Consider the following 15,000-nt stretch of genomic DNA (forward strand, 5'->3'; position numbering starts at 1 on the left):
TACAAAAGAGCAGGTAAAAGACCTTACTCATTGTTATGTTACAAAAAGCAGGTAAAGGACCTTACTTATTGCTATGTTACAAAGATCCGGCCTATCCATCATGAGCACTTTAGCAAAGCAGCAAAAGTTACAGTGGTAAGAAAAAACTGCCTTATTAAAAGGCAGAAATCTTCGGCCGGATCCCCGGCTCATGACGAAACAGTCTTCACAGGCCTAGACTGCGCCGGGCTTGGAAAGGGATAGGGGGAGAGATGGGATAAGATGCAGGAAGAGGGATAGAGAGCAAGGGGGTGGGGGGAGGTAGACCGTCCATCAGCAATCCGGTGGGGAGGGGAGGGGGTGTGGGGGGTTGTTCTGGCAGGCCGCCAACCCACGATCCGGTGGGGAGGGGGTAGTGGTGGGGTGGGGGTTGTTCTGGCAAGCCGTCAACCGATGATCTTGAGGAGCCTAGGGGAGCTCAAGAGCTCCCAGGAAAGTAGGTGGTTAGTGACTGAGATTTATAGATAGATACATGCAGTAATATGATGTACTGTATATGCATAGAGAGAGAGAGAGAGAGAGAGAGAGAGAGAGGAGCTCAAGGTGCCAGTTCCCCCGGTAGTCTAAGCCTATAGCAGCATAACTAAGAGCTGGTCTACACCAGCACCAGCCCTAACTATAAGATTTATCAAAAAGGAAAGTTTTAAGTCTAATCTTAAAAATACAGACTGTGTCTGCCTCCCGGACCCCGGCTGGAAGGCGGTTCCAGAGGAGAGGAGCCCGATAACTGAAGGCTTTACCCCCCATAGTACACTTGGAGACTGTAGGTACCACCAGCAGGCCTGCACTCCGGGACCGCAACGCTCTCAAGGGACAGTACGGCACTAGTAGCTCCTTAAGATAAGATGGTGCCTGGCCATTTAGAGCTTTGTAGGTGAGAAGAAGGATCTTGAATTCTATTCTAGACTGTATAGGGAGCCAGTGCAGAGAAGCCAGGACAGGAGTAATGTGGTCCCATTTCCTGGTTCTGGTCAGTACACGAGCTGCAGCATTCTGGACCCGTTGAAGAGTCTTTAGAGATTTGCCAGAGCACCCTGACAAAAGAGAGTTACAATAATCCAGTCTGGAGGTAACAAATGCATGAACTAGTTTTTCTGCATCACTTTGCGACAGGATATTCCTGATCTTGGATATATTACGAAGGTGAAAGTAGGCTGTTCTTGAAACTTGACTGATGTGAGAGCTAAAAGACATATCTTGATCAGAAATAACTCCGAGATTCCTAACAGTGGTGCTAGATGCCAGGCTGATGTCATTAAGGACAGTCACATCACTAGAAAAAGTCTCTCTGAGGTTCTTAGGGCCTAGCACAATAACTTCAGTCTTGTCTGAGTTAAGTAGCAAAAAATTTCTGGTCATCCAGGTCCTAACGTCCTTAAGGCATGTTTCTAGCTGACATAACTGACTGGTACCATCGGGCTTCATTGATACATAAAGCTGAGTATCATCTGCATAACAATGAAACTGTATGGAGTGTTTCCTCATAATATTTCCCAGAGGAAGCATATATAATGTAAAAAGAATTGGTCCAAGCACTGAACCTTGTGGGACTCCATGGCAAACTTTAGTGTGCATAGAGGACTCATCATTAACATGTACAAACTGAGATCGGTCTGATGAGTAGGATTCAAACCAACTTAAAGCAGTCCCTGTAATTCCAAGCAAATGCTCCAGTCTGTACAACAGGATCCGATGGTCAATGGTGTCAAAAGCAGCACTAAGATCTAACAAGACGAGCACAGACAGAAGTCCCCTGTCTGAGGCTAGAAGTAGATCGTTTGTAACTCTAACTAGTGCAGTCTCAGTGCTATGGTGGACTCTAAATCCTGACTGGAACTCTTCAAATAAACTGTTGTCATGGAGAAAGTCACACAGCTGTTTAGCTACCACCTTCTCCAGGATCTTCGAGATAAAAGGAAGGTTGGATATAGGTCTGTAGTTAGCCAGAGTTCCTGAGTCCAGAGTAGGCTTTTTAAGTAGAGGTTTGATTACCGCTACTTTAAATGTCTGTGGTACATAGCCTGCCAGTAAAGACATATTGATCATATCTAATATGGAGTTGCTAACTAAGGGAAAGACTTCCTTAAACAGCTTGGTTGGGATTGGGTCCAAAATACAGGTTGACGGTTTCGATGCAGAAAAAATGGAATGTAGCTCTGAAAGGTCGATTGGAGAAAAACAGTCGAGACTAATATCTGGTCCTGGAACTGTCTCTGCCGCAACAGACGTATCTGCACCAGGTAAGGGCAGGAGGTTACCAATTTTGTCTCTGATGTCTAGAACTTTGTTGTTGAAAAAGCTAAGGAAATCATTACTGCTGAGGGCTAGAGGAATACAAGGCTCAATGGAGCCATGACTCTCTGTCAGCCTGGCTACAGTGCTGAAAAGGTATCTAGGATTGCCTTTGTTTTCCTCGATTAGAGAGGAGTAGTAGGCAGCTCGGGCGTGACGTAGAGCCTTCATATATCTTCTATGACTATCCTGCCAGAAAAAACGAGATTCTACCGTTTTGGTCGAACGCCATATTCTTTCAAAATTCCGTGATGATTGTTTCAGAGTACGGGTTTCTGAGTTGAACCATGGAGCCACTCTCCGCCGCTTGACAACCTTCTGTTTCAGGGGAGCAATCGAATCCAGAGTAACTCTCAGCGAATCCACTGCACTATCAACAAACTGATCTAGCTGAGAGGGACTAAAGCTATCGTAAGAGTTTCCAACTGGGTTGAAACACGGTACTGAATCAAAAACAGCTGAAATAGCTTCCTTAAATCTAGCCACAGCACTATCCGACAAACTTCTAGAAAGCACACCTCTTCCAGGCAGAGGTAATTCTAGTAGGACAAAATCAAATGTAATAAAAAAATGGTCTGATAGCAGAGGATTTTCTAGGAAAACTGTAAGGTTATGGATTTCAATTCCATAAGCTAAAACAAGATCCAGGGTGTGGTTAAAATGATGAGTAGGTTCGTTTACACCCTGGGTGAAACCAATAGAGTCTAATAGTGACATGAAAGCTGTGCTCAGGCTATCATTTTCAACATCCACATGGATATTGAAGTCACCTACAACAATTATTCTATCACTGCTAAGGACTAAGTCTGATAAAAATTCTGCAAACTCAGATAAAAACTCAGAATATGGGCCAGGAGGGCGGTAAACTACAGCAACTAGAACTGGCTGAAAGGTTCTTGAGACTGGATGTGGAAGACTAAGAACAAGGCTTTCAAAAGAAGAAAAATTCAGCTTTGGTCGAGGGTTAACTAAAAGACTGGAATTAAAAATAGCTGCTACTCCACCACCTCGTCCGGTGTCTCGAGGTATATGAGTATTAAAATGACTGGGAGGAGTGGATTCATTCAAACTAACATATTCATCTCGACACAGCCAGGTTTCAGTCAAAAAAAGTAAATCAATGTGCTGATCTGATATCAGATCACTCACTAAAAGAGACTTGGATGCTAAGGACCTAATGTTCAAAAGTCCGCAGTGAATCCTCCGATCTTGTAGCAAAATCGTATTCGTAGTTTTGATTCTAATCAGATTCTGATGATTCACGCCGTTTGGATGACTTATAAAAACGCGTTTGGGCCGGGGGACAGACACAGTACCTATAGTATAACTACAGTTCGATTCAGAATTACAGCTATAGTGACTGGGAGACAGATCTAAGGGAGGCGCAGAGAAGTGTGTAAGACTGCAGCTCTGCCTCCTGGTCTGAACTCTGAGTTGTTGTCAGGGTTTTGGACTAATAACCTCTGCTATGTTTCTAGATAATAGAGCTGCACCGTCCAAAGTGGGATGGATGCCGTCTCTAGCTAGCAGACCAGGTTTTCCCCAAAAAGACTGCCAGTTATCTATGAAGCCCACATCGTGTGCTGGACACCACCTCGACAGCCAGCGGTTGAGTGATGACATGCGGCTATACATGTCATCACTGGTCTGATTTGGGAGGGGTCCAGAGAACACTACGGAGTCCGACATCGTCTTAGCAAAAGTACACACCGACTCCACATTAACCTTAGTGACTTCCGACTGGCGTAGTCGGGAGTCATTTGTGCCGACATGAATTACGATTGTATCAAATCTACCTTTAGTCTTTGTCAGCAACTTTAAATGAGATGCGATGTCGCCCGCTCTGGCCCCGGGTATACACCTAACTATGCCCGCTGACTTCGCTAGCTTCACGTTTCGGACTATGTAGTCTCCAATAATCAGAGTTTTATTCTCAGCGGGTGTGTCGCTGAGTGGGGAAAATTTGTTTGAAACGTGAAGTGGTTGGTGGGGAACCGTGTGCTTCGATTTTCGACTATGCTTCCCTCGGACAGTAACCCAGCCACTGCCTCCCGGCTGCTCGGGAGTTACCGGGGGGGAAGCCAAGCTATGTCGGCCCGCACCTGCTACAGGTGGCTGGCTAACTACTGCTGCATACGATGACTCCGACTCAATGGTGCGGAGCCGTCTCTCTAACTCAGACACCCTCGCCTCCAAAGCTAAAAATAAACTACATTTCTTACAAGTATCATTATCACTAAAGGAGGACGAGGAATAACTTAACATCTGACACGTAGAGCAGGAGAGAGCAGGAGAGGGAGAGACAGAAAAAGAAGCCATTGTAAAGCTAACTGCTAGGCTAAGCTAAGAGTAGGTACACAGTAACACAGTGCAGAGGAGAACAGAACAAGCAATTATGCAATACGCTCACCGTAGTACGCTGCTCTGCTCAGGTGCTGCTCGCTGCTCTGCTCAGGTGCTGCTCGCTGCTCTGCTCAGGTGCTGCTCGCTGCTCTGCTCAGGTGCTGCTCGCTGCTCTGCTCAGGTGCTGCTCGGCTCGGTCGGGCCTGGTTAGTACTTGAATGGGAGACCGCCTGGGAATACCAGATGCTGTAAGCTTTTTTTATTTTTTTGATCATATGTTTTTTTTATCATAGAGAGACATATTCACATGTCCAAAAATTCAGCCAGAATCAAGGGCATGATATCTTTAAAAGGCCCCTTTCTGCACACAATAATGCCTTACGTCCATACCACCCTGATCTCGTCCGATCTCAGAAGCTAAGCAGGGTCGGGCCTGGTTAATACTTGGACGGGAGACCGCCTAGGAATACCAGGTGCTGTAAGCTTTTTCATTTTTTTGATCATATGTTTTTTTTAATCATAGAGAGACATATTCACATGTCCAAAAATTCAGCCAGAATCAAGGGCATGACATCTTTAAAAGGCCCCTTTCTGCACACAATAATGCCTTACGGCCATACCACCCTGTACTCGTCCGATCTCGGAAGCTAAGCAGGGTTGGGCCTGGTTAGTACTTGTATGGGAGACCTCCTGGGAATACCAGGTGCTGTAAGCTTTTTCATTTTTTTTGATCATATGTTTTTTTTTGATCATATAGAGACATATTCACATGTCCAAAAATTCAGCCAGAATCAAGGGCATGACATCTTTAAAAGGCCCCTGTCTGCACACAATAATGGCTTACGGCCATACCACCCTGAACACGCCTGATCTAGTCCGATCTCGGAAGCTAAGCAGGGTACGACCTGGTTAGTACTTGGATGGGAGACCGCCTGGGAATACCAGGTGCTGTGAGTTTTTTCATTTTTTTGATCATATGTTTTTTTTTTATCATATAGAGACATATTCACATGTCCAAAAATTCAGCCAGAATCAAGGGCATGACATCTTTAAAAGGCCCCTTTCTGCACACAATAATGGCTTACGGCCAAACCACCCTGAACTCGTCCGATCTTGGAAGCTAAGCAGGGTCGGGCCTGGTTAGTACTTGGATGGGAGACCGCCTGGGAATACCAGACGCTGTAAGCTTTTTTTATTTTTTTGATCATATGTTTTTTTTTTATCATAGAGAGACATATTCACATGTCCAAAAATTCAGCCAGAATCAAGGGCATGACATCTTTAAAAGGCCCCTGTCTGCAGACAATAATGGCTTACGGCCATACCACCCTGAACACGCCCGATCTCGTTCGATCTCAGAAGCTAAGCAGGGTCGTGCCTGGTTAGTACTTGGATGGGAGACCGCCTGGGAATACCAGGTGCTGTAAGCTTTTTCATTTTTTTGATCATGTTTTTTTTTATCATATAGAGACATATTCACATGTCCAAAAATTCAGCCAGAATCAAGGGCATGACATCTTTAAAAGGCCCCTATCTGCACACAATAATGGCTTAAGGCCATACCACCCTGAACACGCCTGATCTCGTCTGATCTCGGAAGCTAAGCAGGGTCGGGCCTGGTTAGTACTTGGATGGGAGACCGCCTGGGAATACCAGGTGCTGTAAGCTTTTTCATTTTTTTGATCATATGTTTTTTTTTATCATATAGAGACATATTCACATGTCCAAAAATTCAGCCAGAATAAAGGGCATGATATCTTTAAAAGGCCCCTTTCTGCACACAATAATCCCTTACGTCCATACCACCCTGATCTCGTCCGATCTCAGAAGCTAAGCAGGGTCGGGCCTGGTTAATACTTGGACGGGAGACCGCCTAGGAATACCAGGTGCTGTAAGCTTTTTCATTTTTTTGATCATATGTTTTTTTTAATCATAGAGAGACATATTCACATGTCCAAAAATTCAGCCAGAATCAAGGGCATGACATCTTTAAAAGGCCCCTTTCTGCACACAATAATGCCTTACGTCCATACCACCCTGAACTCGACCGATCTCAGAAGCAAAGCAGGGTCGGGCCTGGTTAATACTTGGATGGGAGACCGCCTAGGAATACCAGGTGCTGTAAGCTTTTTCATTTTTTTGATCATATGTTTTTTTTTATCATAGAGAGACATATTCACATGTCCAAAAATTCAGCCAGAATCAAGGGCATGACATCTTTAAAAGGCCCCTTTCTGCACACAATAACAGCTTACGGCCATACCACCCTTAACACGCCCGATCTCGTCCGATCTCGGAAACTAAGTAGGGTCGTGCCTGGTTAGTACTTGGATGGGAGACCGCCTGGGAATACCAGATGCTGTAAGCTTTTTCATTTTTTTGATCATATGTTTTTTTTGTTTTATCATATAGAGACATATTCACATGTCCAAAAATTTAGCCAGAATCAAGGGCATGACATCTTTAAAAGGCCCCTTTCTGCACACAATAATGGCTTACGGCCATACCACCCTGAACACGCCCGATCTCGTCCGATCTCGGAAGCTATGCAGGATCGGGCCTGGTTAGTACTTGGATGGGAGACCACCTGGGAATACCAGGTGCTGTAAGCTTTTTAATTTTTTTGATCATATGTTTTTTTCTATCATATAGAGACATATTCACATGTCCAAAAATTCAGCCAGAATCAAGGGCATGACATCTTTAAAAGGCCCGTTTCTGCACACAATAATGGCTTACGGCCATACCACCCTGAACACGCCCGATCTCGTCCGATCTTAGAAGCTAAGCAGGGTGGGGCCTGGTTAGTACTTGGATGGGAGACCGCCTGGGAATACCAGGTGCTGTAAGCTTTTTCATTTTGTTTGATCATATGTTTTTTTTTTATCATATAGAGACATATTCACATGTCCAAAAATTCAGCCAGAATCAAGGGCATGACATCTTTAAAAGGCCCCTTTCTGCACACAATAATGGCTTACGGCCATACCACCCTGAACACGCCCGATCACGTCCGATCTCGGAAGCTAAGCAGGGTCGGGCCTGGTTAGTACTTGGATGGGAGACCGCCTGGGAATACCAGGTGCTGTAAGCTTTTTCATTTTTTTTGATCATGTGTTTTTTTTATCATACAGAGACATATTCACATGTCCAAAAATTCAGCCAGAATCAAGGGCATGACATCTTTAAAAGGCCCCTCTCTGCACACAATAATGGCTTACGGCCATACCACCCTGAACACGCCTGATCTCATCCGATCTCGGAAGCTAAGCAGGGTAGGGCCTGGTTAGTACTTGGATGGGAGACCGCCTGGGAATACCAGGTGCTGTAAGTTTTTTCATTTTTTTGATCATATGTTTTTTTTTTATCATATAGAGACATATTCACATGTCCAAAAATTCAGCCAGAATCAAGGGCATAACATCTTTAAAAGGCCCCTGTCTGCACACAATAATGGCTTACGGCCATACCACCCTGAACACGCCCGATCTCGTCCGATCTCGGAAGCTAAGCAGGGTCGGGCCTGGTTAGTACTTGGATGGGAGACCGCCTGGGAATACCAGACGCTGTAAGCTTTTTCATTTTTTTGATCATATGTGTTTTTTTTATCATAAAGAGACATATTCACATGTCCAAAAATTTAGCCAGAATCAAGGGCATGACATCTTTAAAAGGCCCCTTTCTGCACACAATAATGGCTTACGGCCATACCACCCTGAACACGCCCGATCTCGTCCGATCTCGGAAGCTATGCAGGGTCGGGCCTGGTTAGTACTTGGATGGGAGACCGCCTAGGAATACCAGGTGCTGTAAGCTTTTTCATTTTTTTGATCATATATTTTTTTTTATCATATAGAGACATATTCACATGTCCAAAAATTCAGCCAGAATCAAGGGCATGACATCTTTAAAAGGCCCCTTTCTGCACACAATAATGGCTTACGGCCATACCACCCTGAACATGCCCGATCTCGTCTGATCTCAGAAGCTAAGCAGGGTCGGGTCTGGTTAGTACTTGGATGGGAGACCGCCTGGGAATACCAGGTGCTGTAAGCTTTTTCATTTTGTTTGATCATATGTTTTTTTTTATCATATAGAGACATATTCACATGTCCAAAAATTCAGCCAGAATCAAGGGCATGACATCTTTAAAAGGCCCCTTTCTGCACACAATAATGGCTTACGGCCATACCACCCTGAACACGCCCGATCTCGTCTGATCTCGGAAGCTAAGCAGGGTCGGGCCTGGTTAGTACTTGGATGGGAGACATCCTGGGAATACCAGGTGCTGTAAGCTTTTTCATTTTTTTTGATCATATGTTTTTTTTATCATATAGAGACATATTCACATGTCCAAAAATTCAGCCAGAATCAAGGGCAAGACATCTTTAAAAGGCCCCTCTCTGCACACAATAATGGCTTACAGCCATACCACCCTGAACACGCCTGATCTCGTCCGATCTCGGAAGCTAAGCCGGGTAGGGCCTGGTTAGTACTTGGATGGGAGACCGCCTGGGAATACCAGGTGCTGTAAGTTTTTTCATTTTTTTGATCATATGTTTTTTTTTTATCATATAGAGACATATTCACATGTCCAAAAATTCAGCCAGAATCAAGGGCATGACATCTTTAAAAGGCGCCTTTCTGCATACAATAATGGCTTACGGCCAAACCACCCTGAACACGCCCGATCTCAGAAGCTAAGCAGGGTCGGGCCTGGTTAGTACTTGGATGGGAGACCGCCTGGGAATACCAGGTGCTATAAGCTTTTTCATTTTTTTTGATCATATGTTTTTTTTATCATATAGAGACATATTCACATGTCCAAAAATTCAGCCAGAATCAAGGGCATGACATCTTTAAAAGGCCCCTGTCTGCACACAATAATGGCTTACGGCCATACAACCCTGAACACGCCCGATCTCGGAAGCTAAGCAGGGTAGGGCCTGGTTAGTACTTGGATGGGAGACCGCCTGGGAATACCAGGTGCTATAAGCTTTTTCATTTTTTTTGATCATATGTTTTTTTTATCATATAGAGACATATTCACATGTCCAAAAATTCAGCCAGAATCAAGGGCATGACATCTTTAAAAGGCCCCTTTCTTCACACAATAATGACTTATGGCCATACCACCCTGAACATGCCCGATCTCGTCCGATCTCGGAAGCTAAGCAGGGTCGGGCCTGGTTAGTACTTGGATGGGAGACCGCCTGGGAATACCAGGTGCTATAAGCTTTTTCATTTTTTTGATCATATGTTTTTTCTTTTTCATATAGAGACATATTCACATGTCCAAAAATTCAGCCAGAATCAAGGGCATGACATCTTTAAAAGGCCCCTTTCTGCACACAATAATGGCTTATGGCCATACCACCCTGAACACGCCCGATCTCGTCCGATCTCGGAAGCTAAGCAGGGTCGGGCCTGGTTAGTACTTGGATGGGAGACCGCCTGGGAATACCAGGTGCTGTAAGCTTTTTCATTTTTTTGATGATATGTTTTTTTTTATCATATAGAGACATATTCACATGTCCAAAAATTCAGCCAGAATCAAGGGCATGACATCTTTAAAAGGCCCCTGTCTGCACACAATAATGGCTTACGGCCATACCACCCTGAACACGCCCGATCTCGGAAGCTAAGCAAGGTCAGGCCTGGTTAGTACTTGGATGGGAGACCGCCTGGGAATACCAGGTGCTGTAAGCTTTTTCATTTTTTTGATCATATGTTTTTTTTTTATCATATAGAGACATATTCACATGTCCAAAAATTCAGCCAGAATCAAGGGCATGACATCTTTAAAAGGCCCCTTTCTGCACACAATAACAGCTTACGGCCATACCACCCTGAACACGCCCCTTTTGCTGTCAGAGTTTGTGTGGTGCTGAAGGAGAGCTGACGTGTCAGTACTGAGCAGGACAGCTGGACTAATTTGTTTCTTTTTTGGATGCGTTTTGGATTCATTTAAATACCTCAGATTGTGAGTGAATGTCCCCCAGCAGTCACTGACTGTTAGGGGGATCGTTTTTCTTTTCACCTTTTTTTCCTGTTTTTTTTCCACAATTTTGTGAAGAATTTTTGTTTTTTTGTGAATGTTTGCTCGTATGTCGCGAGCAAACTCACACGGACGGATCACAAAGATGACAGGACCACGGACTGGAGAGATGGAAAAAGGAAAAGAGAACGGACAACAACGTGAACAAACAAACATGGCACTGAAACAGAGGAATGGATTAAACGACAACGAGAAGAACGACGGACAAAAAGGACGGATGAAAACGGCAAATGAAACAGGGAACGGAATGGATGACGGAGAGAGAGGAAGAGAGAGGAGCGGCGGGCTGATTGCTCCGCATGCAGAGAATGGGAGAGGTGGCGAGAGAGCAGAAAAAGAGGAAGCAAAAGTGTCTTTTGAGAGAAAACTAACACTAAACATTGAAATGGTGGGAGACAAAGTTCCTCTAAATCACGTCATGAGCAACATAAAAATGATCTGTGGGGGCCTGCTGGCGTGCAGAACCCTGGGACCTGAAAAACTGGAGGTGACGGTGAGCAACATTAAAGGAAAGGAAAGGCTGCTGGATGGATTTAAAATCGGAGAGACCAGAGTCGTGGCGAGAGAACTAAATAATGATGAGCTGGTGGTGTCTTTTTTAAACCTGCCAGCGTATATCACAGATGAAGAAATAGTTTGGAAGCTGACGGGATGGGGAGTGAAACCGACATCACCAATAAAACGCAGAATGTGGCCTGGAACAATGATAGCTGACGGAACGAGGTTTGTCCGGGTCAGATTTAATGACCAGGTACAGTCACTCCCTTACTCCACAAAGTTTAACACTGTGATGGGGAACGAATACTTTAGAGTAATACATGATAGACAACAAAAAGTGTGCAGGATGTGCATCCAGCCGGGACACATCCTGAGAGAGTGTCCAGAATTTATGTGCCACAACTGTGGGGTGCAGGGACACTTTGCGCGAGAGTGCAGCGCGAACAGCACAAAATGCACAAACTGTAAAAAAAGAGAAAATGAATGTGAGTGTGAGAACGGAGAGGAAAGCAAGAACGAGGTGGAGGAGGTGTACGAGGATGAAGACGAGGCGGAGGAGGTGTACGAGGAGGAGGCGGAGGAGAAGGAGGTGATCGGAGCAAGCAGGAAGGAGATCAGAGAAGACGAGAACAGTGACGGAGAAATGGAGCAGAGCGGAGAGAGCGGAGGAGAACGGGCGTCAGAGTGCGAGCTGGAGACGCCGGAGCTGGCTGGAGAGGGAGGACAGCAGAAGCAGCGAAAAACGAGCGAGAGAGGGAAAAAAGGAGACGGAAGGGACGTGGCAGAAGACCCGGGGGTAAGCATGAGCACAGAGGGGAGGGAGATGCCTGAGAGTGGTGTTGGACAGGCGGGAGGGAGAAAAATCACGCTAAATAATACGGGTAAAAGCACCAGTCCCAATGAAACGGACAGCGAAATGGATGTGAGTGAACTGGCGAGTGCGCAAAAAAGACTAAGTCTTGGACAACGAAAAAAGTTGGTGAAAAAATTGAAATGTAAGGACAAATAATGACTGACAATAACCCCTGTAAATCCGTTTTTTTTGTTTTTATTTTTATGATAATGGCCTTTAATTTATTTTCGATAAACGTGAATGGACTAAGGAACAAAGAAAAAAGACATGCGATTCTTTCCTTGCAGAATGACGTTTTGTGCCTGCAGGAGACCAGGTGGGATGATTCCCTGGTGGAAGACATAAAAAAAGACTTTGTGGGCCATATTTTCTGCTCCAATGGCACGTCGAGGGCGAGAGGAGTGGCGGTTTTAGTCAAAACGGGTCGGGTAACAGGGGTAAATTTGGTTTATGGAGACAAAGAAGGAAGAATAATAGTAATAGACTGTGTGTATGAAACGAAAAATATAAGAATCATAAATATATATGCACCGAATGGAGAAAAAGAAAGGAAAACATTCTTCATTGCAATAAGCAAATGGTGGGAAAGGAATTGTATAATAATCGGTGACTTTAATGTGGCGATGACACCCACCGATGTGTCAAAAAATAATGTGTTTAAGGGGGATGTGAGCAGGGGGACACTTAAAGATATAATGATAACGAAACAATGCATTGATATTTGGAGATTGCTACATCCATGGGAGAGGGTGTTCTCCAGGAGACAAATTGTACTGAATAGATTAAAACAATCTAGAATAGATTATGCTTTGGTGACATGCGAGGTAGTGAGGTGGATTAAAGAAGTTGAATATAAAACTAATACGTGGAGCGATCACGCTGGAATAGAAATCACGTTTAGAAAAGAAACGAATGTACGTAAAGGAGGGATATGGTGCTTTAATGCAAGCTTGCTGGATGATGGAATGTTTGTGAAAAGTATGGAAAGATTGTTGAATGATGTGGGATATGAGTGGAATGAGAGTGAAGATATGAATGTGTGGTGGGATAGTGTAAAAGTCAGAATTAAAAAAAAGTGTATCAATTATAGTAAAGAGAAAAAGTGGAGAGAAAATAGAAAGGAAGAGAATTTGAGAAAACAACTAAGTGAGGAAATAGCATCGCTTGACAGTGTAGATAATGTAGATGTCGAAAAATACATACATTTAAAAGAACAGTTGGGAGTGATTGAACTTAAAAAGAGTAGGGGTGCAGCCATTAGGAGTAAAATACAATATATGTATGAGGGGGAGAGGAGTACAGCCTTTTTTTTAGGTCTGGAAAAACAAAAACAAAAAAGAACAGAAATAAACGAATTATTAAATGAAGCAGGTAAAAGTGTGACAGATAAAAAGGGAATTTTAGAAATAGTAAAGGGCTATTATGAAAGCCTGTTTTCGAGACAGGAGTGTGATAGCGTGAGTGTGAACAGAGCTTTGGGTGCCTTAAAGAAAAAACTAAGCGAGGACGATAAAATGTGGTGTGATTGTGAGTTTACAGAGGGAGAAATCAGAAGTGCTTTAGAGGGGTTAAACAAAAACAAAAGTCCTGGGAGCGATGGCCTAACTGCGGAATTCTACCAAGCTTTCAAAGAGCAGCTGGTGCCCTTGGTGAACAAATTGAGTAAATATATGGAAAAAGTGAAACATATACCAAAAAGTTTAGGGGAAGGGGTGGTTACTATTTTTTACAAAAACAAGGGGGACAATAAAAATCTGGACAACTACAGACCAATCAGCCTACTCAACACAGACTACAAAATCATAGCGAAAACAATAGCCAATAGAATCAGGGAGGTAATAGGAACAATCATAGAACAAACACAATCATACAGTATACCAAACAGAGACATAGCAGACTCAATCATTTCAATAAAACAGACGGTCAGGGATATGGAAGGGGAGGGGGGAATATGGCTAGGGATTGATTTAAATAAAGCTTTTGACAGAGTAGATCACGGGTTCATGGGGAAGGTGTTAGAGAAGTTTGGATTCGGGGAGAGAATGAGAGAATGGATAAATATGTTGTATACAGGAGCGGAAAGCAAGATAAAATGTAACGGGGAACTAACTGATTCTTTTAAAATATCAAGGTCAGTGAGACAAGGATGTCCGATGTCAGCGCTGTTGTACAGCTTGGTAGCAGAGCCGCTGGCAGCACTGATATCGGAAGACGTAAACATAAAAGGTATAGGTAAGGAAAACGTAAAAATAATACAGTATGCAGATGACGTGAATATAATGGTAAAAGGAGAGGAGGATATAGAATTGATATTAAAACATGTACAAACTTATGAAAGAGCATCTGGGGCAAAAGTAAATGAAAATAAGTCAGAAATTATGTTACTAGGTAAGGAATCCAATCTAGTTAATAAGTGGGGATTTAAAACGGTGTGTGAGAGAAGAAAAGTGTTGGGAGTGAATATGGGGAAAAATGAGAATGAATGTGATGATGTAACATGGAAAGAGGTGGTGGGTAAAATTAAAAAAACATTGAATTTGTGGAAAGCGAGGGGTCTATTGTTGAGAGGAAGGGTAGCCGTAACAAATGCTCTCGTGTTGTCCAAAGTGAATCATGCGCTGAGTACTTGTACGCTTCCGGACTGGGCCTTTAAGGAGATTTCAAAGACCATTAGGGACTTTATTTGGAAAAACAAAGCAGCGAGTATAGCTCACAAAACAATAATAGGGGCTAAAGATCAGGGGGGGCTAGCTTTGATTGATTTACTTACAAAAAAAGTAGCACTAAGAGTCAAATTGATAGGCAAATTTATGGACCAGAACCGGAACGTAGTTTGGAAAAACCACTTCAAACAATATCTGTGCAGTTTTGGACTCTACAACGAGGACAACCTGTACCAGATCAATAACCCGGATTC

The 15,000-nt window shown here is 43.7% G+C and overlaps 15 non-coding genes and 5 pseudogenes across 15 annotated transcripts; all 20 read left to right on the forward strand.

Moving 5' to 3' along the window:
* Positions 1 to 5,280: 5,280 nt before the first annotated feature.
* On the forward strand, positions 5,281 to 5,389 carry LOC132961780 (5S ribosomal RNA; annotated as a pseudogene).
* A 123-nt stretch (positions 5,390 to 5,512) lies between these two features.
* On the forward strand, positions 5,513 to 5,631 carry LOC132962482 (5S ribosomal RNA). The gene has a single exon (XR_009668445.1). It is a non-coding gene; the product is annotated as a 5S ribosomal RNA (ribosomal RNA).
* Positions 5,632 to 5,753: 122 nt separating this feature from the next.
* On the forward strand, positions 5,754 to 5,862 carry LOC132961905 (5S ribosomal RNA; annotated as a pseudogene).
* A 123-nt stretch (positions 5,863 to 5,985) lies between these two features.
* LOC132962328 (5S ribosomal RNA) lies at positions 5,986 to 6,104 on the forward strand. The gene has a single exon (XR_009668302.1). It is a non-coding gene; the product is annotated as a 5S ribosomal RNA (ribosomal RNA).
* A 119-nt stretch (positions 6,105 to 6,223) lies between these two features.
* LOC132962249 (5S ribosomal RNA) lies at positions 6,224 to 6,342 on the forward strand. The gene has a single exon (XR_009668224.1). It is a non-coding gene; the product is annotated as a 5S ribosomal RNA (ribosomal RNA).
* Positions 6,343 to 6,923: 581 nt separating this feature from the next.
* On the forward strand, positions 6,924 to 7,042 carry LOC132962472 (5S ribosomal RNA). Its single transcript, XR_009668437.1, has one exon. It is a non-coding gene; the product is annotated as a 5S ribosomal RNA (ribosomal RNA).
* Positions 7,043 to 7,167: 125 nt separating this feature from the next.
* On the forward strand, positions 7,168 to 7,286 carry LOC132962256 (5S ribosomal RNA). The gene has a single exon (XR_009668231.1). It is a non-coding gene; the product is annotated as a 5S ribosomal RNA (ribosomal RNA).
* A 121-nt stretch (positions 7,287 to 7,407) lies between these two features.
* LOC132962245 (5S ribosomal RNA) lies at positions 7,408 to 7,526 on the forward strand. The gene has a single exon (XR_009668220.1). It is a non-coding gene; the product is annotated as a 5S ribosomal RNA (ribosomal RNA).
* Positions 7,527 to 7,649: 123 nt separating this feature from the next.
* On the forward strand, positions 7,650 to 7,768 carry LOC132962292 (5S ribosomal RNA). The gene has a single exon (XR_009668265.1). It is a non-coding gene; the product is annotated as a 5S ribosomal RNA (ribosomal RNA).
* Positions 7,769 to 7,889: 121 nt separating this feature from the next.
* LOC132961912 (5S ribosomal RNA) lies at positions 7,890 to 8,008 on the forward strand. The gene has a single exon (XR_009667996.1). It is a non-coding gene; the product is annotated as a 5S ribosomal RNA (ribosomal RNA).
* Positions 8,009 to 8,130: 122 nt separating this feature from the next.
* Positions 8,131 to 8,249, forward strand: LOC132962182 (5S ribosomal RNA). The gene has a single exon (XR_009668160.1). It is a non-coding gene; the product is annotated as a 5S ribosomal RNA (ribosomal RNA).
* A 122-nt stretch (positions 8,250 to 8,371) lies between these two features.
* Positions 8,372 to 8,490, forward strand: LOC132962196 (5S ribosomal RNA). The gene has a single exon (XR_009668173.1). It is a non-coding gene; the product is annotated as a 5S ribosomal RNA (ribosomal RNA).
* A 121-nt stretch (positions 8,491 to 8,611) lies between these two features.
* Positions 8,612 to 8,730, forward strand: LOC132962312 (5S ribosomal RNA). Its single transcript, XR_009668287.1, has one exon. It is a non-coding gene; the product is annotated as a 5S ribosomal RNA (ribosomal RNA).
* Positions 8,731 to 8,852: 122 nt separating this feature from the next.
* Positions 8,853 to 8,971, forward strand: LOC132962166 (5S ribosomal RNA). The gene has a single exon (XR_009668145.1). It is a non-coding gene; the product is annotated as a 5S ribosomal RNA (ribosomal RNA).
* Positions 8,972 to 9,092: 121 nt separating this feature from the next.
* LOC132962216 (5S ribosomal RNA) lies at positions 9,093 to 9,211 on the forward strand. The gene has a single exon (XR_009668192.1). It is a non-coding gene; the product is annotated as a 5S ribosomal RNA (ribosomal RNA).
* Positions 9,212 to 9,333: 122 nt separating this feature from the next.
* Positions 9,334 to 9,442, forward strand: LOC132961774 (5S ribosomal RNA; annotated as a pseudogene).
* Positions 9,443 to 9,563: 121 nt separating this feature from the next.
* Positions 9,564 to 9,672, forward strand: LOC132961743 (5S ribosomal RNA; annotated as a pseudogene).
* A 121-nt stretch (positions 9,673 to 9,793) lies between these two features.
* LOC132962159 (5S ribosomal RNA) lies at positions 9,794 to 9,912 on the forward strand. Its single transcript, XR_009668138.1, has one exon. It is a non-coding gene; the product is annotated as a 5S ribosomal RNA (ribosomal RNA).
* A 122-nt stretch (positions 9,913 to 10,034) lies between these two features.
* Positions 10,035 to 10,153, forward strand: LOC132962406 (5S ribosomal RNA). Its single transcript, XR_009668378.1, has one exon. It is a non-coding gene; the product is annotated as a 5S ribosomal RNA (ribosomal RNA).
* A 121-nt stretch (positions 10,154 to 10,274) lies between these two features.
* Positions 10,275 to 10,383, forward strand: LOC132961727 (5S ribosomal RNA; annotated as a pseudogene).
* The last annotated feature ends 4,617 nt before the right edge of the window (positions 10,384 to 15,000 follow it).

This window comes from Labrus mixtus, unplaced genomic scaffold (assembly GCF_963584025.1).
Source record: "Labrus mixtus unplaced genomic scaffold, fLabMix1.1 SCAFFOLD_56, whole genome shotgun sequence".
Taxonomy (NCBI): domain Eukaryota; kingdom Metazoa; phylum Chordata; class Actinopteri; order Labriformes; family Labridae; genus Labrus; species Labrus mixtus.